Source organism: Rhipicephalus sanguineus, chromosome 11, assembly GCF_013339695.2.
Source record: "Rhipicephalus sanguineus isolate Rsan-2018 chromosome 11, BIME_Rsan_1.4, whole genome shotgun sequence".
NCBI lineage: Eukaryota > Metazoa > Arthropoda > Arachnida > Ixodida > Ixodidae > Rhipicephalus > Rhipicephalus sanguineus.
The window spans coordinates 90,698,297-90,722,087 of record NC_051186.1 but is presented as its reverse complement, the minus strand read 5'-3'; the positions used below and the strand labels follow the sequence as shown (position 1 = coordinate 90,722,087).

The window sequence follows — 23,791 nt, the reverse complement described above, 5'->3', positions numbered from 1 at the left end:
TGAAGTGGGGAAGCAGCCACTACGCCATTTTCCGTCATTCTGCGGAGAACCGTGGTACCCGCCAAACACCTGTAAGACATTACGTACGCTTTGTTGATGTTGTGGCTGATGACGATAAAGAATTATGGCAGAGCCCTTTGTAATCGGTGGAAGCATTCAATAACCCATTCGTTCGGTAATTCGCATTTTGTGACGCCTGGTTGTTATTTTACTCTTCTACCACGCAATATTGCATATGTTAATGTGGTTCATTCCCGAGGGCCGTTGTTGTGATCTCATAGCAGCTCTCGCTGTAATATAGACAGATAAGAAAGATAACGCGACACTTTTTGTTTCTTTGGCAGTTTTACGCTGAAAATGCAAGTATATGGATTGTGAACACGACCATGCAGACTACTAAATTTTGTAACATGGACTATGTAAACAGTACAACAGCTCAATACACAAATTTTTCAAGAATATATTTCTTTGGAAACACCGTGTAAGTATCAAAAGCATCAGCTGCAATATTTCGTGTGTACTAATAATACCTTCGAAACAGGCGAAGAGATGACCTACAAGGAATCTTTACGCTGCGCAACGGAAAAAGAAACAATGACACGATATATAATACAATGGTCGTGCGCCGGCAAGACGGTAAGCAGCTACCACTCTCCTGCACCTTCATCTCGCTTAGATGCTTGTTCTCTTAGAAAGAGCTCACTAAAAGTTTTCTTAAACGTCTTATCTATTAGACAACACACGTTTCAGTACAAGAACAATTACGGAAATTTGCCATTTCCAGTCAGTGACTTCTATTTGTGTAATGAAGACATTACAAAGCTTATATCATCATTGCATAAATCTCGAAAACAGTAATTCGTTTTTGGCATTTTCCCGTCACTAGATAAGCAATCTTATTCTCTATCATTGGGCTATATTGTGACGCAACGATTAGCGCGACATTTATTAGGTCCCGAAGGCACGGTGAAGCGACCACACCGGAGGAACAGATCACAATCAAGCCGAGTTCCCACTACAGATGAAGACGACGAACACCCATGATGAAGAACATGTATGAGGAGGGTAGATGTGTCTAGTGAATGCCCACAATATGCAGATTTCTTCATTCTATAATAATTTTTAAATCTGTGTACGCATCCTCTATAATTATATTACATTGTACCCTATAGCCTCCTCACTGTATGATTCTTTGTGAACCTGTAAGTCTTCGTAAATAAACGAATAAATAAATAAATAAATAAATAAATAAATAAATAAATAAATAAATAAATAAATAAATAAAAATAGATCACCCAAAACTCAGCTTCACCGCAGGCGAGAAGCGATGAATGCGATAGCAAGAAATTGGAATGCCACACGAAGAACGACAAGCAGCTCGAGATTGCAGCGTGGTGTATCAGGGAGAAACGACGCACGAAAAGAATACACAAAAGACGAACGCCGAACTAACAACTGTCACAGCTCGACACTTACGGCGCGCTGCTCAAGCACGAAAAGAACGCACAGGTATACACAGGACGAGCGCGAATTAAATATTGTCAAAGTAGTTACTTCTTTGTGTTTGGTCAGCGCGTTGTAAGGGTCGACTATGCATAATCTAGTAGCTCCTACTTTAGATCGTCTATCCAGCAGCTTACTCATTTCGCGAGCTCGACGCTGCAGCGAGCGAAGTGGCCTTCGTGCGCTGTGTAACTTCAACGCAAGCTTTGCGGTGGAAGGAGAAGACGTATGTAGAAACCACCCCGTTCACGAGATAAGCGCGTGTTCACGGGCGGCCACATCCTCTAGGGCAAACTACACGTGGTACCAGCAGAGCGAGCGTGGCGACGACCTTTAAAGCGCGCCCGAAGCGCCATCTCACTGGTGATAAAGATAACAAGGTGAAGCGCCTCCTCACCCTGCGTGCCGCGAGGCTAAATAGTATATTATAGAAATAGCTCGCCATTAGTGTGCATAGGGACGTATGCTCTGAGGTCGACTCGTTGAACGCGGCGCGCGGAGGAGAGACGGGGGAGATATTTCTTCTGAATTATTTTTCTTCGTGGCATATATATATATATATATATATATATATATATATATATATATATATATATATAATATATGTATATATTGCATTATTGTCTGTTAGTTCTCATTAATATTGTGTATAACAAAGAAAACGAGCCCTTGAAATTAACACTTCTTTCCTTCATTCATAGCGAGGGTCTCGTTCTGGCAGACTTGATGCCTTCAGGTAGTATGCGAGGGATTATTGGTCAGCTGCCAGCTAGTAATAAGTTCACGTGCTACGTGACGCCAACAGGCAGAAAAAGAGTGTTCCACACTCGCCGTCATGGCTACTGGCGGCGCTGACTGACGCTCCCCCGTTTAAATGCACACATATACCCTATAAAGTGGACGTGGGGATGGCCGCCGCGATAGCTCAGTTGGTAGAGCATCGGACGCGTTATTCGAAGGTCACAGGTTCGGTCCCTGCCCGCGGCAAGCTATCTTTTCGTCCACTTTTCATTCTTCACAATTACCTTACATTTATTACTAAAAACATCCCCTATACTTTCCTTGGCATTATTGTCTGTTAGTTCTCATTAATATTGTGTATAACAAAGAAAACGAGCCCTTGAAATTAACACTTCTTTCCTTCATTCATAGCGAGGGTCTCGTTCTGGCAGACTTGATGCCTTCAGGTAGTATGCGAGGGATTATTGGTCAGCTGCCAGCTCGTAATAAGTTCACGTGCTACGTGACGCCAACAGGCAGAAAAAAGAGTGTTCCACACTCGCCGTCATGGCTACTGGTGGCGCTGACTGACGCTCCCACGTTTAAATGCGCACATATACCCTATAAAGTGGACGGGGGGATGGCCGCCGCGGTAGCTCAGTTGGTAGAGCATCGGACGCGTTATTCGAAGGTCGCAGGTTCGGTCCCTGCCCGCGGCAAGCTACCTTTTCGTCCACTTTTCTTTCTTCACAATTACCTTACATTTATTACTAATAAAATCCCCTATACTTTCCTTGGCATTATTGTCTGTTAGTTCTCATTAATATTGTGTATAACAAAGAAAACGAGCCCTTGAAATTAACACTTCTTTCCTTCATATATATATATATCCCTCAAGAGGAAGGTATATAACAGCTGCATCTTACCGGTACTTACCTACGGAGCAGAAACCTGGAGACTTACAAAGAGGGTTCAACCTAAATTGAGGACGACGCAGCGAGCGATGGAAAGGACAATGATAGGTGTAACCTTAAGAGACAGGAAGAGAACAGAGTGGGTCAGGAAACAAACGGGGGTTAAGGACATCATAGTTGAAATCAAGAAGAAGAAATGGATATGGGCCGGGCACGTAGCACGTCGGCAGGATAACCGGTGGTCATTAAGGGTAACTGACTGAATTCCAAGAAATGGCAAGCGCCTGAGGGGGAGACAGAAAATTAGGTGGGTAGATGATATTAACAAGTTTGCAGGTGTTACGTGGCAGCAGAAAGCACAGGACCGGGTTGATTGGGGGAACATGGGAGAGGCCTTTGCCCTGCAGTGGGCGTAGACAGGCTGATGATGATGATGATGATAGTATATAAATGCCACGAAGAAAAATATTTCAGAAGCAATATCTCTCCCGTTATATATATATATATATATACATATGTACAGGGTGTTTCAAAAAATATGTCCAACCTTCTCTAAAAATCTGGAAAATACGATATTTGCTCAGAGCTTTCAGAATTGCTTTTTCTCTAGCGGCAGGAACCTTAAGGTAGTTAAGGACATCATTTGGGACAGTATTTAAAAAAGTTACATTAATTAATCTTTTAATTTGTGGAGTTCTTCATGCGAGGAATCCATCCGACCTTTGAGACTTCGAAGAAGCTTCCTCTAGTAATTGTTGTGGCGTAATGGAATTCAACGAAATGCAATGGCTTTCAACAGCGAAAGCCATCGAATTCGGTTGAATTTCATTACTTCGTAATTATTACTAGAGGCCGCTTTTTCGAAATCTCAATGCTGGGATGGGTTTCAGGCATGGAGAACTTCAATTCCCCAATTTGACACAGACACTTATCTCCAATAATTAAAAAGCTAATTATCTAACTTTCTTAATTACTGTCTCTAGTCATGTCTCTAACCATCTTAAGATGCCTAGCGCTACAGAACAAGTCATTAACTCATTTTTCACGTCTCAGAAGAATATGGCAGTTGCGTTCTTCTATTTTTCTGTTTAGGTTTCGCCATTTAATTTGGTTGGATTTCATTACATCGTAATTATGACTAGATGCAACTTTTTCGAAATCTCAAAGTTGGGTTGGGTTTCTGGCATGAAGAACTTCAATTCTCCCATTTGACACAACCACCTAACTCCACTAAATAAAAAGTTAATTAATTTAACTTTTTTAATTACAGTCCCAAATAATTTTTTAGCCATCTTAAAATCTCTGCCACTACAGAAAAAACCAATTCTGAAGTCAGCAATCAAATACCGCATTTTCCTGATTTTTTAGAATGTTGGACACATTTCTTGAAACAACCTGTATATAAGGGGGAAAAGAATCACGCGGACCCCGATAGAATAAGGAATGAAGAAAGAAACTACGACTTTCGTTGGTTTGGCACAGTATATTTTCACTAAGGTTTCGTCTGGTGGACCAGACTTTGCCAAAGTAACAAGTCGATAGCAAGAATCACAACATAAGACAGCGGTCACACGCAGTCGACATAGATTCATGCGCGCACATTTCGGACTCGTGGCAGTGAAGTCAGGAACACAGAGTAAGATAGATTGCACACGCAGTTGATATGGCATTACACACTAGTGGTATGACAGAATTATTGGATTACACGTCACATGGACAAAAATGCGGGGGGGGGGTGACATCAGATCTGCGCTTTATCTATTTTTTTCGCAGGAAAGTAATCACACGCTAGCATTAAACTGCAAACAGTCTGAGATCGCAAACAGAAAATCTACGCAGCACTAAAATCATTTTTTACTTTTAAACTTCTTCTGAAGTACGCTTCAAACACATCAAGTTAATACGAGAAGAAACTAAAAAACTAAAAAAAAATCACAGCATATCCACGGAGTGAATGATGATGAGTGGGCGAAGCTGCAGAGGTTCATCGGTAAACCGTGAATCTTCCGTGAATTCTGCCCAGTACATCATCACCGACGTGAGATGGGGCGCGTTTATACTAAAGGTTCGATGAGTTATGACGACTTGCAGCTCACTTTGATTTTACATGTACGCTGTGAATTTTCACTGTTTAGAAAACCATTTTTAGAAAACATCTGGCGTCTTTCGTTAAGCAGCTGGCGTCTTTTCGTTTTGCTTTAGAAACATCTGGCGTTCTTTCGTTTTGCTTTTAGAAAATGTCTGGCGTCTTTCGTTGGTTTATTTCATCAATCAACGGCGTTTTGAACAAAATTTTTATTGTTTAATCACGCACAGGAGGAATCTCACCAGGCACTACCTTGGAGGTAAACAATGGCTGCTAATGGGAATGAGAGACAGAAGAAGTCGGCTTTTAGCTAACACTTACACTTCTACTTCTACTAACGTTTCCTACTGGAACATGCCAATGGCTGCTAATGGGGAATGAGAGACAGAAGAATTCGGCTTTTAGTTAACGCGCACGCTGCGAATTTTTTATTGTTCAACAACGCACACAACAACGCCTCCGTTGTGTTAAACCCATTACTCGAGAAGAACTGGCCCATTCTACACTTACGTTGAACCATGGCTGCTAGCACATCATCAATGGAGCGTTTGTCGCAAAGATACCCAAATTACCCTAACAAGTGCGCCGTCATCGGAGACTCCATCATGCGATATGTTCATACGCACTTCAGTTCGAACGATCCAGCCACTCCGTGCTTCATTTTGATACGGTGGTGCTATGTACTCTGATAGGCCTGCACTCTTGGAGTACCTGCTGGAGAATGCGGTGATGTTGCTTCATGTTGCACCACTGACATCTTGAAGACCGGATGTTCGAAATCACTGGACTCGTTGAGGGAAGCGTTGCGACGAGTGAGACAGGTGCGCTCCGATATTACAACGGTGCACATAAGCCTGTCACTACCCCGTGCACCGAATCGCCGACGTCGCGACTCGAACTGGCCCTTGGTGTCCTGGTTCAATCGGGAAGTGCAGCGTTTCAACAAGAGGCCCGTCGTCTTTGCCACTGCCGGATGTTGGGAGCCGGCGTTTTCTACGTGGAATGTGGATTCTAAGCCCTCCCACTGAGACGTTTCCTGACTGCAGATGTCCTACACGCGAGCTTCGGGGGAATCGCGCTGCTGGCTCAACACATCAGAGTTCAGCTCCAAAGGAGTGCAGCGGCATGGAGAGCAGCGCCAACCCCTTGCGCGCCCAACTTCGGTACCAGCCCACCCAGCAACGGGCTGCCGAGGAACACGAACCACCCAGAGCCCTAGCAGCCACAACATCACCGCTCCCACCAGCGCGGCGCTACAACACCACGCGGACGTACGTGGCGACGACCAAGGCGGCGACTTCCAATTGACACAAGGGCACAAAAGGTACGGCCGATCTCAAACACTCATGGTACCAGTCATTTCTCTCGATTAGGAAAACTATTAAGAAACGGGTGCAACACGAAAAACGTGCCGAACAAACAAGCAAATGCTAATCTCACCAAATTGCACCTAAGGGCCTCCGCCTAGCTTGCACCCCCGCAATGTCTACACTAAGTGAAACCGAAAACAAGAAGTTGAAAGCAATGTTACTTGAAGCGCCCTTGGAATTGACACAGGTCATTGCAGACCATAGTTAGCGTAAGGCTGCCGAGTACAGTGTCACCGAGACCACGAAGAAATCGTTGTCGAATCTCGGAGAGCATGAGCCAAGAGAATTGGAAGATTACGAGTCGAAAAAGAGAGAGGAAATTTCAAAAGTAAAAGAGAGCAAATTTTACCGGGACAGTAGAACTTCCACTGTTCAACTACACGCAGAAATTAGGGGTGGGACTCCACAGAAGGCCAGAGATCTGACGTACACCAGCCTAGCAATAAAGAGAAAAATGAACACCCAAAACAACAGCATAGACTTGGTCAAAGTGGCCCGACTCTCGAACATGGAGCTGAGAATCACGCGCCACAAGATAGCTGGGCGAACTCAGAAACTCGTGGCAACAATGTCCTTAACCTGTCCACTATAATGCTTACACCCACGCAGCTCCAACTTTTGTCGAGGGGTTTAACCTTTGGTGCATCGTCCGGTTAATTCCATGAGTTTGATCTATACCAGGACTTCGATAACTTTGCGCGCAATCTCCGCCTCTGTGAATATTTTCATGATCGGAAAGACAGTCCAGGCGAGAATAGATTGATCGGTGGTGACAAATCGTGGTGTCCAAGTGAGCAGAGGGACAAACACCTTGGTATGTATATATCAGCTGTCCAAAACGATATAATCAGGGCGTACGAAAAAAATCGGCCATCTCGCAACAACCTATCAAAGCCAGAACAAAAAGCAATCGATGTACTCCGAAGAAACGCCGATATTACCATCAAGCCTGCTGATAAAGTGGGTTGCATAGTAATTCTAAACACGTCGGATTACCTAAAAGAAGGGGAATGGCAGTTATCAGACACAAACTTCTACAAAGAACTTCCAAAAGACCCGACTCCCGAATTTGAAAGTAAGATAAAAGGTACGCTAAATAATATCCGCCGGGAGGGGAAAATTACCGACAAAATGCTAAAAGCGATGTTGGATGCTCATTATGTACCCGGTCGCTTCTATCTACACCCTGAAATACACAAACCAGGCAATCCGAGACGTCCGATAGTATCCAGTAACACTACATCAAAAGAAAATATATCAAAATTCGTTAATTCCCTGATAAAAGACGTCCCACCGACTTTTTCCTCTCACCTAAAGGACACAAACCATTTTATCCGCAAAACTTCTAGTCTCAACATCCCATTTGATAGCTTCCTGGTGACCATGGACGTCTGCTCACTGTACACTAACATACCCCACCGCGACGGAATTGGGGTTACGGTTTCTGAGTATGTGAAATTTCACTCATCGGCCGGTGTAAGTGGCGAGGTACTGTCTAAACTTCTCGATCTTGTACTAAACCATAAACATTTTGAGTTTAATGGCAAGCACTTCCTTCAGGTCAGTGGCACTGCAATGGGCACAAAAATGGCCCCGAACTTTGCGAGCACCTTTATGACATCTCTTAAAATCCCATTTATTGAGGGGCGCGCCTTGAAACCTTTGTATTACAGATGATTCTTGGACGACATATTCATTATATTGAACCACGAAGAGGGGAGCCATCAACGGTTCATATGGGATTTCAACGAGCTCATCCCATCAATCAAAGTCACGTATAGCATTTCCAAAACTAGCGTTAACTTCTTGGACGTGACTGTTTCGGTCAAAAATGAACGCCTTTCAACAAACGTTTACAGAAAGCCTACAGACCGGCACATGTACCTACACTTCAACAGTAGCCATCCAAGACATTCCAAGACAGGTACTCCATATTGTCAGGCCTACCGGTATCGAAGAATATGCACCGATATACTGGAATTTGACAAACACGCAGAATGCCTAAAGAATTCCCCATCACAACAAAATTATCCCGAAGATATTATTGACGATGCCATACTACGTACTTGCAACGTAAACCGGAATGACATACTTAAGGAGCCAAAAACAGTATCCAAAACAACTTCACAAACAAATCTTGTAATAACTTACTCCTCATCAGTGCCACGAGCTAACATCATACTTTCCCGCCACTTCAACATAATCAGGCAACGCAAACGACTGACTTCCATTCTTCGCGGAGCCACCTCGCATGATGTACCGCAGTTATAAAAGCCTGAAGGACATTCTTGTCAGAGCAAAAACAAACGTCGCCAAATTTGAGCCAGGGTGCTGCCCCTGCGGAAACGCTCGTTGCAAGGTATGCCCACACATGGTCACAACGCGTGAATTAACGGCAAGCTTCTCAGATTTCAAATTCAGCATCACCCAAAACCTAAACTGTGACTCCAGCAATGTGATATACATGCTACATTGCAACGTCTGCGGGCAAGACTACATCGGCGAAACGGACACGCCAATTTGGCTGCGGTTTAATAATCACCGGTACCACGCCCTTTCACTGCCGAAGCTACCCTTATCCAGACATCAACGCTTGCCAAACCACAGCATTGAAAATATCAGCGTAAATATTTTACAAGCCGGTTTCCAAAACACGCGCGCGCGCGAACAACGTGAGGCATATTTTATCTTTAAATTTAGAACATTAACAGCCGGCATCAATGATGACCCTGGAAGACTCTTATGCCTCCGATAGATAATGCAAATTGAATTTTCAATACGGAATCCTAATTGGGACCATGCCTGTTTCTTGATTGGCTCGTACGTGTGCAGTGTCTTTTACTTTCTTGCTTTTCTCTTTTTTGTTTATTTTTTGTTCATTTTTTTCACTACTTGTACAATATAAAGTGCTTACGCTCCCCTACCACTGGGAGCCTATTCACAAGGAGCGGGCGGAGATGAACGGCGGAAAGCCAAGTCATTAGAGGATTTTGGTATGTGCGGTATTCCGGTAATGCGAAGGCGTAGCGTGTGCCGGATAGCGTGTGCCGTAGCTGCCGCCACGTCAAGTGGCGCCAGCTATGGAGGAGAAAAACAACAAACAAACACGTAATGTATGTCCTCCGAGGTTCCGGGATTGTCACTCGCTAAGCGTACACATTGATTATTTGAGTATGGCTCTCGAAAACGGTGCCGAATCGCCCCGGATACCCTGCTGTCGAAGCTTAAGGACGTGAAAAAACATCTGCTCGGAAATAACGAGCGACAGAGCGCGCGACGGCCACTTGATAGATTCGAAGTGGACGGCAATCGCTTTCGGCGGCGCGGCCATGTTTACCGGGCATACGCATGCGCAGTACACACCCGGTATTCCGGTGCACGCAAGGCATTTTGCGTATAGCGGTGTGCCGGACAGACTAAAATCATCTGTTAGGGGGACACTCCTCCCTCACGTGCCTCACCCTGCCCTCCGCGACAACAATTTTGGATGGCCCGGCGCGAACCGGCAAACACCTTCAACGACTTCATGCCATGCACAGTTGGCCTTTTTTTTCTTTTCCTCGCCTCGTTTTCTGACTTCGTCGGTGTTCTCCCTCGTTGTTTCTTTTTTTGTTCTTTTTTTCCGTAATTTATCGCCCCCACCCTCTGAAATGTCCTTGAACGCGAGAGGGACGCGGCAAGAAGCAAGTTCGAACTTCGACGTCAGTTTAACTTATCTCCCGAGGAAGGGCCGAAACTGTTGGGAAATAAATATTTATATCACTGTTGACTACACCTCCGTTGTGTTACACCCATTATATATATATATATATATATATATATATATAAATATATATATATATTTGCCGTGTTGCGCGCACGGGAACACACATATATATATATATATATATATACATATATATATATATATATATATATATATATATATATATATATATATATATATATATATATATATCTGTGTGTGTGTGTTCCCGTGCGCGCAACACGGCAAAAACTAACAGGGCGTGTCCATATATTTGGTACAGCAATAAAAATAACTTCATATATAACTAAGGTTTCCTCTTAAGATACCCCTTCGTCTTTCAAGTGAAAGAATTTCATTTTGTTAGATCTATGTTTCAGAAGACAGATCTCATGTCATACACATAATTGCGTTCGTTCACCATTATTAGCCTGCCTTGAGCTACTGTATGATAACTGCGCTACAGTTACAGGGACAAAAGAAGTTAGGAAGGACACACCTCAAGAAATAGAACCGACAGCGCAAACTATGAAGTGGGTTTATGGAAAAAACGAATGAAGAAACAAGGACTCGATGAAAGGGAAGCGTAAGAGTTCACAATAGGGCAGGAGGCTACAACATTGCTTATCCGTCCTCTGATGCTACACATGGCGTGACGACTGGATATTGCGACGACTGGAGGCGAAAATGTTTGAGGCCCATGTACTTAGATTTAGTGCACGTTAAAGAGCCCCAGGAGGTCTAAATTTCCGGTGCCCTCCACTACGGCGCCTCTCACAATCATATCGTGGTTTTTGGACATTAAACCCGAGATATTAATATTTAAAAGGTCAATGACGCCTTGTATACTCATTCCAGGACAGACACTTCATTGGGAAAGACATATCCTGTGAGTTTCGGTGGATGATATTAATTCTTGTTTTGGAGCAATACCATATGCAGAGATTGCGCGTCTGCACAGCACAGCCTCCCTTACTGCGAAATGTTTAATGCATATAAAAAGCTGTTTGGCCATCGATTAAGAGGTTGCATAACATACGCGTGGCCGCAAGAAAGGGTAGGGTGCATTTGTACCTGAACAGCTCTTCGTCACATGAACACAGTAGAAGTTTCACTTGTGGTGCCATTGGTTGAGTGGCACGTCGCGTCCGTTGTAGGTTCTTGTTACATGCGAGTAATTGAGATTTTGTTTCATTTGATTAATTTCCTTCTTGCATGAATATTAAAATATTATTTCGATAGCAATTATATGGACAGTCTCGGCTGGAAAATGTCCGTCCCCGTCGCCGTCATTCACCGTATATGTATAAGTATGTATATATATAGAAAGGCCACAAAGAAAAATAATTAAGAAATTCTTTCCGACGCGCGGAATTGAACGGGCGACCTCTCGCTTTGCAGCCCGCCGCGTTAGACGTTAGGCCACGACAGCACCGTCTCTCAGCCTGCTAACGGCGAGATATTTATATACACCATGTAATTCAGCATGCTTTCTTAGTGGCCACATAGATGGCGCGACGTGCGCGCGTGTTGCACGCTTTAAAGATCGTCGCCCCGCCCCTGCGAACGCCGTTGCTGTTCGCTCTACAGGGCGTCGTCGCTTTCGTGCGCTTATCTCAAGGAAAGAAGGGGCGGCCGGTGGGGTGCTTCGCTTCGCTCGCTGCAGCGGCCGCGTTTGCGAAAGGAGCGCGCTGTTCAAATAGAAATAAGTATCAATTGTGACAGTTCGCGCTCGTCTTGTGTGTACCTGTTCGTTTGTTTCGTGCGCCCTGCTATATGTTTGAGCAGTGCGCTTCAAGTGTCGAGCTGTGACGCATTAGTTCGCGCTCCTCCTGTATGCGTTCTTTTCGTGCGTCCTTTGGGCTCGAGCGACGCGCTGGCAATTTCGAGCTGCTTTCCGTTCTTCGCGTTACGTTACAATTTATTGCTATCGCAATCATTGCTTCGCCGTTGCGGCGAAACTGTGACTTTTTTTCTTCAGCTAATAATAAAATAAAAGTGCAAAATACTTTCCTAAATTTTTACGTTGCAATAATTTGTTCTTTTCTTTAACAGGCACTGGCGGCAACACATCAATTGAGACACTAATGTACCCCTCCCAAAATTATGAATGCGGCGTCTTTGCTGTATTTCTCCTGCCAAAATACACAGGTATGAAAATTAAGTTAAAAACTTCTTTCGATAGACGCGAAACGTACTTCAAAAAATGCAGATAGGGTAAAAAAGTAAAAGGTTTTCAGGGTGAGATGTCTTATGATGTGTAGTATCCGGTTGAAATTTCCAGAAGCACCTGTGACTTGCACAATTATATCAACTCTTAGATGCATGTGCCGCCCTACTTTGCTTCGTTAAGGCGTCACCAACGGATAACTTTTCGTTACACTTCTCCACCTTCGGCCTTGTGTTGTATGTAAATGTGCGTGTGTTTTAAAACATCAGATACGCAAATGCTCGCGTCCTTTTTCCTTAGCATGTGTTGAACGCTAAAGAGTGAAGTTATGGTAAGATTAGGCTACATTTAGTGCGATGCGAATGAATGCTATAAGGCAAAGGCGCAGTTCCCTGTAATATATTTTTTAATTGAAATTACCAAAGAAGAAAGAAACTTCGGGAGAAGAGAGAGGTTTCGAGCAATCGGAAATTGTCGCACAGGGAGAGCTGCTAGAGCCAACGTTTCGGCATGTCGACTTCTCTTCATCAAGGCAGCAAGTGCCTTCCTGGGCAGCGTGTATGTGTCAGGAGTGCACACTCCCGCTCAACCGCACGAGTGAAGATGTGGGAATGGGTGCCATTGCATTTCGGCAAAGTTCTATCGCGAAATAATACGACGCGAATTTCCAGAATCCCAGCTGATTTACTCAGCACGAAGCACCTTCCCCCAGCGCGAAGCAAAAGCCGTAGCCAACCCTGGTACCTCAGCCCCACGATTGGTTTCAGTCCTTTATATTTTTCTCTTTGACATATTGCATTTTACTCCTATCTCTGTTGCCCCTCCTGTTATTTATTTCCTTGCTCCCAATTTTCGCACTTGCTTTTTTCTCCTCCTTCACTTTATGGTTGAGGGAGAGCCACAAAGCCTGTACATACAATCTGCTAATGCAGCTGGTTGCTTCCTAGATGAAGTTTGTCCGCTTGTCGAAACGTTCGCTCCAGCTACCTTTCCAGTTCAACGATTCTAAATGAATCCTATATGTTATACCTGGTTCGAGGGCTACACCTTCTTCTACATCTGTCTCACCCATTTAATAATCCATTAACGGAAGTAGGCACAATAGCATTGTTTCTTTTTATCTCAATATAAGACGAAATAGCCGACGTGCGAACATTTCCATTGACGCAGTGGTCAGTTATAACACCGTCTGGTGTGGTATACACCGTCTTGATGTTGGGGCAGTCGCGGGGGATGGTCTCCAAAACAGTCCGATACTGCTTGAAGGCCACTCCGGCAAACATCTCCGAGAAATCGTTGGTGCCAACATGGAGAAAGATGGATGTTGTCGGCTTGGGCACGAAGTCTAGAATAGAGAGGGCGTCTTGAATTCTTCTACAGGATTGTGAGATCAAAGCTGGCATTCCTTCACGTCCAGTGCAAAGTGGTTGTGAGCGTATCTACACTGCGAATCGCCGATGATGATCGATGCTGCTAGACAAATGGGTAATTTAAATCTTATGCTAGATGTTGTGATGAATCCTGTAGCCATTGTTATAAAGTTTCAGAAGAATAGTCCTGGCTATTCGTTTATTTATATGAAAGAAAGTCACAGTGAAAAACATAAAAAGACTTATTCTGAGCTTTCGCCCAGGGACCGACCTTTATCAAAGATAATATTTTTGCACTGCGTAATTGCGATTCTATGTGTCAGTATAGCTGTCTCCCGCACTCTCTCCCAGACCATTTTTTTGTTGCTGCTGTTGTTCTGACCCCTCCCCTTGTCACGTCCGAAGGAATCACGACGGTGTGTGTAATATGCAGGCATTACGGAAAGTTGTTCTTCTACTGTGACGCAATGCACAAATGTTATCATTGCTAAAGGACGGTCTCTGGCCGAAAGCTCAGAATAAATGTCATGTTTTTCACTGTGACTTCCTTTGATATAAATAAAACAATGGCCAGGAATATTCTTGTGAAACTACACACACACACACACACACACACACACACACACACACACACACATATATATATATATATATATATATTCAAAAGAAAAGTAGGTTCCCTAGTTACGCATACATGACTGGTCTCACGCATTTCTTTACGTGAGGCACCCCATGCGGTCACCATGTGTTGAAACATAACTGTGAAACAAATGCTCTAAATTTCAGAATCGCCATCCAGCTGACATTTGTTAGGGAGATAAGTATCGATATATTTCCCAAAATCTGACGTGAAATCCCCTTCAAAAATCACCTTTTTTGAGATGTGGCCATATTTCATAAAGGCCCTCTAGCAAATGGCAACATTAGCTGACATTATGTTCAAACTCATCCCCCGCTTCAAGCTCCTATACTATACCGCCGCTCGCGGAAGACTAAATTTCGGGACTGTGGCCCGCTAGCTGAGATGAGAGCGGTGAACTAGCGGATTGTTCATTCATGGTGCAGTTATGAATCGTATTGCTTGAAACCTCGCTACTTTGTAAGATTTTCATAGATAAAAGTCATTTATTTCTCAACAGGGAATCGTTAGTCATTATGAAAAGATCCTTACTACTTCATTGCAAATTCATATCTTTGCGCAAATTTAAGACTTCTTTCTTTCTAGGGCCTTACTATGATATCCGTGTGAAGCAAGAAACAATTAAACATCTCGATTCGAGCTGCGTACGTTATTATCAGCGGCTGACGGAAGGAAAGACAATCAGAACCACATATAATCATTCTTGCCAGGACACGCGGTAGCAGTGCGTAAGTAGAGGGTGCTACACGTAACTTGATTGAAATAATAAATAAGATGCTTCCTTAAAACTGAACGAAGCCCGGAACTGGTGATTTGCCATCGTATGTCACTTGTGGTACTTTCATTGTACTTATTACTTTATCACCTGAGGTCAGTTGTGCAAAAGTTTTTAAAGTTGACTTCAGGATTACGGGCTGTTTGTTACCCGGCCCTAAAAGACTGATGCCATTTTTCTGGCAATGTAAATGGTATTTGATGATTTTTCTCGCCCACTAAAAAAAAAGCCGCGAAATATAAAATAAAAACCATTTGACTGCGCTCATGCGTTACCGTAATGCAGCGCTCTGAAACGTGCTTCGAGCGAAACAACAGGGGAGCGCACCGTGTCGAAATGAGCGGCCGCTGCGCAAGGCATCGGATTCCCATGTGCAGAAAGTGAAGCCAAAACAGGGTCAACCCGCCTGTGGCGCTGCGATCGTTGGTCTGCAATGCGTCGTCGTTTAATGGTTGCGCGCAGCTCCGCCAAAGTAGTGCAGGGGTGGAATGACCGCTTCCTACTCAAAAGGCCCGGGTTCGAATCGCAGCTGTACATGGTCGGTTTTTATTCTTAGTGTCACCATTCGTAGCTGCATTGGTTTCCCTTTGTTTCTTAAAACTCGCTGCAGCTGCTACGTGTTGCATCAAAAAGTAACGTAAACTGTCAAATCTTGTTTTGAGTCTCGTATTCGCAAAAATCTTGTAGGCCGTACTTTGCATTTTTGTTCAATCCTGGGCAGTGGCGCTGCAAATAACTACGCTCACTAAGAAATTTATTCTACCTTCACATTTTGCGTTACTTTTTGAAGCAACGCGTAGCAACTGAAGCTAGTTTTACGAAACAAAAGAAAACCAATACAGCTATAAAATGTTACACTAAAAATGAAAACCTACCATCTACAGCTGCCATTCGAACCCGGGCCTTCTGAGTGGGAAGTGGGCATTCTACTCCTGCACCACTTCGGCGGAGCCGCGCGCAACATCTATACGACGACACACTGCAGAACACCGATCGCAGCGCCACAAGCAGATTGACCCTGTTTGGGCTTTACTTTCGAAGCTTGTTCCGAGCACTCCCCTGTTCTAGTACACTCTAGCCGCTCACAGCGAGGAAGCGCCAGCGGCTCTTGTAAGCGAAATCCCTAATAACTGGCCTCAGCACCGGTTGTTCCGCTCAAAACAAGAGGGGTCTCTGCTGGTCAGTCAGTCGAAATACTTCAACCAGTTTTTTCTGAAATATTTTTCTGCTTTCCTTGTAGAGCATACAGGATGTCCAAATTTAAGCTTTACGGTTCGCTTAAAATTCAGCACTGGGAGGTACGTGAAAACTGGCTTTGCAGATAAGTTTTTTTTATCCAGGAGGACGCTAAGTGAGACAATAATTGTCGCTGTCAGCCACCCAATTGACTGGCATTGCATAATGAACGTTTTAATGTGGGCAGCAAGCGGGCATGTTTTTATTGAAAAGTTGGAGGCAGTCGCGTTTCCGCACAGTTCCACTTGGAATAATTCTTCTAGCTTTTCTGTGCCCTGTTGGGTATCGGGTGTCTCAGCTTGCGGCTGCATCTGCACAGAGCTGCACAGAGCTGATAGACGGAGGGGACAAGGCAACGGTCAGTTAAGGCAAAGTTTATGTACATATAAACAGAGCCGTTACATATTCGGCACTGGGCCCGACAGGTTAGTGGGCTCGCAAGAGGTGTGACGACGACCCGGGATTTCTTCGCTCGCATACCCTCTCTCCGCGCTGCTTAGTTCTTTTATACCCCTGGGCGATCGCTTGCGTCAGCCAATAGTTCAAGCCTCCAATCAGGAACCGCGGTTGGTCGCTGGCTTCAATCGGACCCTTAGAGGAGAGGGCTTGCCGCTCGTTGCGTGAAAAAATTCCGTCGGTTGCGTCAGACGCATCGCAGGAGTTGCCGGGGTTTGCATCAGACCCTGGCCTTGTTGCATCAGCTGGTGTTGACGCTGGTTGCATCAGACGTTCTACCAGCTTGAACGCCTTGTCGAAGCAAGGAAGTTTTGGTTGGGAGCCCTGGCATATCAGCCCCTTGATATCCCGCTGAAAAGTTTAATTACGGTTTGCATGAGTACGCGTGCAAGACAGTGAGCACTGGCGCAAAGGTCCTCCACGGTGTGCCGCGGCAGTTTCGTGCCGCGCAACAGGTGGAAGGCCTAGGCAAATATAGTAACTGTTACCCTTTTGCTACCGGCTGACGGTGGCAAGCGATGACTGCTCGGCACCATCTCTCAAAACTTCCCACGCATGTGCAGTGACTTCAAATGAAGGATGCTTATACAAGTGTTTTCGTGCGCATTAAAGCTTGCTGAAACTAAGACTTTGTATGTTTCAGTGTTTTCACAATCGGTTGCTTTTTTGCATTTCATGTGCCATACGATACCTGAAGAAGTTTGATTCGTGATAAATTCTAGCAGGAAGTGATGCCATGGCACAAGGTTTAATGAACAAAGGCTACCTTGCCTACTTTGATCAATGGCTCGTAGATTGCGACTGCGGGTTAAAAGTGGAGCTGCGCAGGTGCACAGGATGTCACAGCCCCATTGTTCAGTGTGGTGTCGCTAAAAAGCCACAATGGAACTGCCGTACTGATGCCACCAGAGCTCATATAGACGGGGTGTGCGTAAGCCCCACACGAAGCCTGGATAACGTAAACTGCTCTCGTCGAGATAAACGACCAGGTAGGTCTCAAGCACAAGGAAGTAAGGGGGCTTGTGTGACACGTCGAATGTTTTTCCGGGGAAGCAGTGTGGGTATATTGATCGAAAGGCGGAAGAGAGTGCAATATAACCACTTGGGTGATTGCCGATTGAACTCGCAGGGTCCTTTATGTACTCACCTAAGACGACTTCAACGCGAGTCATCCTTTTCTCCTCAGTTATTTACTGATGCTGCCCCGCAACTCTCCGAAAGCTTTCTGACACTAACGTTGTTCTTCACTGCTTCTATCACGTTGTTCTTCTATGATGCGTTTGAAGATGGCTGAAGACCCAGTGGTTGAAGACCCAATGCACTCAACTAGATGTTGTTAGAAAAAAAGATGGTTGATGCTTCTGTCATAGGAGTCAGTATAACACGAAAGTGAAGCGTGTCGTCACAGAAGTAGTTGACTGCTTAGTGCGTCAGTATATCAGAGCTTGTACAATGTCTATTGTCGCTTCGCAGATGTAGCACCGCCTGAGGTGGACGCAGTCACGTTGACGCCTAGTGGCGCATCTCCGTACCGACGACTAACGCCCATGATCATGATTTAGCCCTTGCAGTAGCTGAAGTTCTTAACATGTGCGTAGACACCGCATATAGTGAATCCCGCGCAAATATGGCATCAACAAGCACCTAATAAACACTGATACTCGATAGACACTCCTTGAAAGCGTCGTGATACGCAAAGAGAAACGGTGCGCTCGTTGTGTGTTTCCTCTAGCCTGGCAGTTAATTCTCACAGGGCGAGCGGGGAACGCGGTGCGACAGCCAGGGGAGCATCGGAGAGCTATTTTTCGATATGGATGGATGCTATGAGTGAGGCTTGGGCTAAACCCACCACATCGCCGTGTGTTAAACGAAATTACACTGCTATTGGAAACGTGCCAAATGGGAAGGTCGCAGCAACGGCGCGTGTTTGTGTTTTGTTTTTCGAGCCTGGTGGCACACACGTCACCGCCCCGTTATAAAGGGGACGCTCATAGCATTCATCCATCCATCCATGCAAGAACACTGTGAGATGGAAGTGTGAAAGATAAAAGGCGCGTTCATGTAGCCTCCGTTATATGTTTGGCGGCAGCTCAGTGGGCTAAACGCCCGCCAGCCATCGCTCTGACCGAGAGGTCATGTGTTCGGCTCCTGTCAATGGAACTATTTCTTATAGTTTTTTTTTCTTTGCCATTTTATGGCGTTCATTTTGCTGACGTATCTCTATGACGGAAATACTTCTTGAAAGTCTTGGTGGACCCCGGCATAAAGCACTCTCGTGTTAAAAAGTACATCCCCTTAGCATACCGTGAGTGTATTCCACTCCACCCGATAATGTTCATCAGTGAGCAACCTCCTTTTAAGCATCAGTCGTTATTCGCATTTTTAAGAGAGGTACACACTTTGCACACTGTATCTACAGGTTATCCGTAGAGCGCGGCCTCTTTACAGAGGCTGCTGCTAGGGTAGTCTCCCTAGTGAACAATTGCCTCCCGGCTTTTCCAGTTCAACGGCCTCGATGAAGAACACGTGCTATTTCCATATTCTTACATATAGTACTATGATAACTTGCCATTTTCTGAATACCCATACACTCTTCCACATGTCATTGTCATAATTGCGCCATCGAAAACAGCCTATAATGATCATTACTACAATTTTAGAAGGTTTTTTTGAACACGAAAGTATTTTATCCCGGCGTCCTGCACGGCTCCGCTGGCGTATTTCCGTCACGGATATGACGTTGTAAAACATAAAGACTAACACATGGCAAAGAAAAAACTAGAAGAAAAAGCTGTGTTACCGGGAGTCGAACTTTCGACTCCTCGCTCCTAAGCGCGCTGCACGAAACGATTCGGCCCCAGACGGCACGTTCTTCTCATTGCTAACGGCGACCTATTTATATGCACCATTTGCCGGTGACGGTATTCAGATATCGGTGGTACATTAGCGTGTTTTCATTATCACCTGCGAGATGGCGCGAACGGCTCGATAAGCGTAAAGTCACTGTAACGGGAAAAGTACCGCATTCGTTCTCTTTTGGCCGCCACGCCCTTGCGACGGCTTCGCCACATAAATGGTCCAGCTCTCTCGCCTCGCTAATGTCTCGCGGCCGCCGACACACGGCGCTTTGGAGGGCGATTGTTTTTATAGCCCCAGAAAAGCGTGCAGAAACACTACGACATCCCGTATCGTTTTGACATCTTGGTAGGAAGCGCACAACTTTTACGAAGGACACGAAACAAGATACACAAGCGTTTGTGTCTCTTATTTCGTGTCCTTTGTAAAAGTTGTGCGCTTCCTACCAAGATGGATCCATACGAACTGGCCCGATAAAATTGTTTATTCGTTTCGACACTTTATCGCAAGCCTGTCGAGGCATCTAAGAATGCCTGGGTGCTGTGCTTTTGGGTGAAGCAACCGGCGGGAAACGGGCAAAGCTCTCTTAATTATTCCCAGCGGGAAAAAGGACACCAAGCTGCGTGGCTGTGTGGCTGCATGGCTGTGTGGCTGCACAGAATACGGCGGCGAAAATTTGTTCCCACGACTGATACCCGCTTTTGTGAGGTGAGCGTTTCATTGAGAATTAGCGAATGGGGTTTCGGGGAATGTTTGCGTCTCCCCTGCACTAGTACAGCTTGTTTCGCGTGGTTGCCGCAGAAGGTTCATGCGGAATGACATTGCCGGGCAGCTCTTAATTATGTCTGGCGTAAAATTGACGCCTTTCAGCTCACATATAACGGTGAGCACGCCATGAAAACTGACTGCTAAATATTGGTATTGCGGGACGTGACTGAATGGCGAACATAAATAACAGGTGATAACATCAATATGATGGCACGCATGTCATGTAAGGCATGATTTACATGCCGTGGTCATGGAGCACTCGCCTCCTGTTCGCTGGCTTGATATGCACCAAAATCGGTATTGCGTGCCGTGACTGTATCGCGAACATAAATACAGGTGGTGACATGGAAATAATGGCACGCAGTCATGTAAGGATGATTTACACGCCAAACTCATGGTGCACTCGCGGCCGGTTCGCCGGATCAACGCTGCGCCGCCGCAGCTTCGGCCGCGCTGGGACAAATATGGCGGCGGGCAGGACGGTCGCGGTACTTTTCCCGTTTCAGTGACTTTAGCTATCACCAGCGGGAAAAAGGACACCAAGCTGTGGCTGCATGGCTGTGTGGCTGCACAGAATACGGCGGCACAAATTTGTTCCCACGACTGATACCCGCCTTTGTGAGGTAAGCATTTCATTGAGAATTAGCGAATGTTGTTTCGGGGAATGTTTGCGTCTCCCCTGCACGAGTGCAGCTTGTTTCGCGTGGTTGCCACAGAAGGTTCATGCACAATGACATTACCAGGTAGCTCTTACGTCTGGCGTAAAATTGACGCCTTCGGGCTCACATATAATGGTCGGCGCGCCATGAAAATTGACTGCTAAAGACTGATATTGCGTGACGTGACTCTATGGCGAACATAAATCACAGGTGGTAACATAATATAATGCCACGCTCATGGTGCAGTCGCGACCGGTTCGCTGGCTTAATATGCACCAAAATCGGTATGGCGTCACGTGAATGTATGAGAAACGTAAATAACATGTGGTGACGTAAACATAATGGCACGTACGTCATGTAAGGCATGATTTACATGCCGCGCTCATGGTGCACTCGCGGCAGGTGCGCTCGCTTGATATGCACCAAAATCGGTATTGCACGGCGTGACTGCATGGCGAAGATAAATAACATGTGTTAACATGAAAATAACGGCACGCATGTCATGCCTTGCTCATGGTGCGCTCGCGGCCGGTTCGCCGGATCAACACCGCGTGCCCGCAGCTTTGGCCGCGCTGGACCAAATATAGTGGCGGTGAGGACGGTCGGGGTACTTTTCCCGTTCCAGTGACTTTGGATGAGCGTAAAACCCCTTGATCTATGAAATCCACGCGCGCGTTTCCTCCTCGATGGCATCCTTCCTGACGTCACCATGGCATATAATACTGCAATTCAAGAAATCACAGGATGCAGCCCTTATTGCTCATTCCACGGCTGGGAGGCCGCGCTGCTTCCCGACAACCTGGGGATGTTCGCCCGGCGCACTGGCGAGGCCCGTCAGCTCGCGTGATGCCGTATTTATTGTCACCAAGCCACAGATGCATGCTGCTACAATCTTTGTCACGCAGATGTTACCTTCGATCCTAGCGACGAACATAAGTACGGACCCCCATTCGACAGCGTGGCCGTTCAGAAAAGCTACTGCGCCACTCGTTCGGTCCCTACAAAATTACACGGCGTATCATCAGGTTACTTACGAAGTTCTCCCAGAAGGCACCCCAAGAAACTCCCTTCAGCTTCCACAAATTGATGATATTCATGTTTCTAGACACAAATCATACTTTTGGCGCTGTGACTCGACAGCTTAGTTGCTCTGACTACATTAACGACTTAGTGTGTTCCTTTTAGATGCGACGCATCTTATGGCGGAGTTCCATGTGGTGGTGGTGTGCGGCGTGACCACGCTTACTGCGCATGCGCAAACCGTCTCCACACACCTCCTCTCCATTCCCCCTCTCCACTTAAGGCCTGCTGAGATCGCGGAGCACCGGAAGGCTCGACGGGCTGAAGCGCAATGTACACGTCGGCAAGCGGACCCCGAGCTCCGGGCTAGGGAAGCCCAGCGCAAACGGCAACGTCGGCGGCAAACTGCTACGGATGAAACGCGGGCTCGACATGCCGAAACGCAACGGCAGCGTCGGCAAGCAAACCCCGCCGTACGCAGCGCCTACGTCGAAGCCAAGCGTCAGCGTCGGCAAGCAAACCCAGCCGTACGCAACGCCGACATCGAAGCCAAGCGTCAGCGTGAAGCCAACTCGTCGGCTGCAAACAGACGACGCGAGTCCAACGCCCGTGCAGGATGCCTCGCTAGTAGTGATGAAGAACTGAAGTTCTTTTTAACTATCGATAGTGTAAACAAAGTATCGATAGTACTACTATCGTCAAAATATCGATAGTCCAGTCGGTAGTGCTATCAGTAATGTTACTAGCGATATTACTGGCACGCGTGCTTATTGCTTTGTGTTGATGTATTCAGGTTTCACCAACAAAGACTGTTCGGAGCGCTTCACCGAGACCGCGCCGCAATGTTTGAGAAGCTTCGCGATTTTTTGAGATCATTTTGTTAAGATTACGGGCTGGACGCGAATAGTCAAGTTTATTCGAGAACTTACGCGAGCGCCAGCGATAACGCTGGAAAATCTGATGACTGATGAATAAAAGACGAAGCGTTCCATCGATCATCAGATTATTCGACTGCCGGCGACTGTTCTCGCAGCTATCAGTGTGCAGCGAGCATCGCTTGTATGTTAAATTTTGATTTTCTGGGCACAAGTTCGCCCAAATAAAGAGCTTCGTATTTCCCAGTCTTTCTGCAGCATTCTTCACCCTCACAGCCACGTGACAAACTATCAATAGTGGAGCGAATAATCATGATGTTGCTGGCTGGCGATATTGCGAAAATGTTTGCGACAGCCTACTATCAGTTTCGCTTCATTTATGAGCAATTTTCGGCGAGAGAAATGAATTATATCCGCAATGAAAATGGCGGAATATGTCCATTAATCAATTCATATTTAAAAGCAACCAGTTACACCTTACGATTAACAAACTTGGTTCTTGATAATTGTTTTATTTTGGAATCATAAAATGCAATATAATTTCACATGTCACGGCTTCCTTTCGGTTACAGCTGAACACTTAGATTTTATGATCATATGTCAGCGAAGCACTCTCGTGAAGAACACA

General features: G+C 45.6%; 1 long non-coding RNA gene across 1 annotated transcript; it reads left to right on the top strand.

The window, feature by feature from the left end:
- Nucleotides 1–345: 345 nt before the first annotated feature.
- Nucleotides 346–15,286, top strand: LOC119373392 (uncharacterized). The gene is made up of 4 exons (XR_007417932.1): nucleotides 346–481; nucleotides 542–636; nucleotides 12,394–12,489; nucleotides 15,104–15,286. It is a non-coding gene; the product is annotated as an uncharacterized LOC119373392 (long non-coding RNA).
- The last annotated feature ends 8,505 nt before the right edge of the window (nucleotides 15,287–23,791 follow it).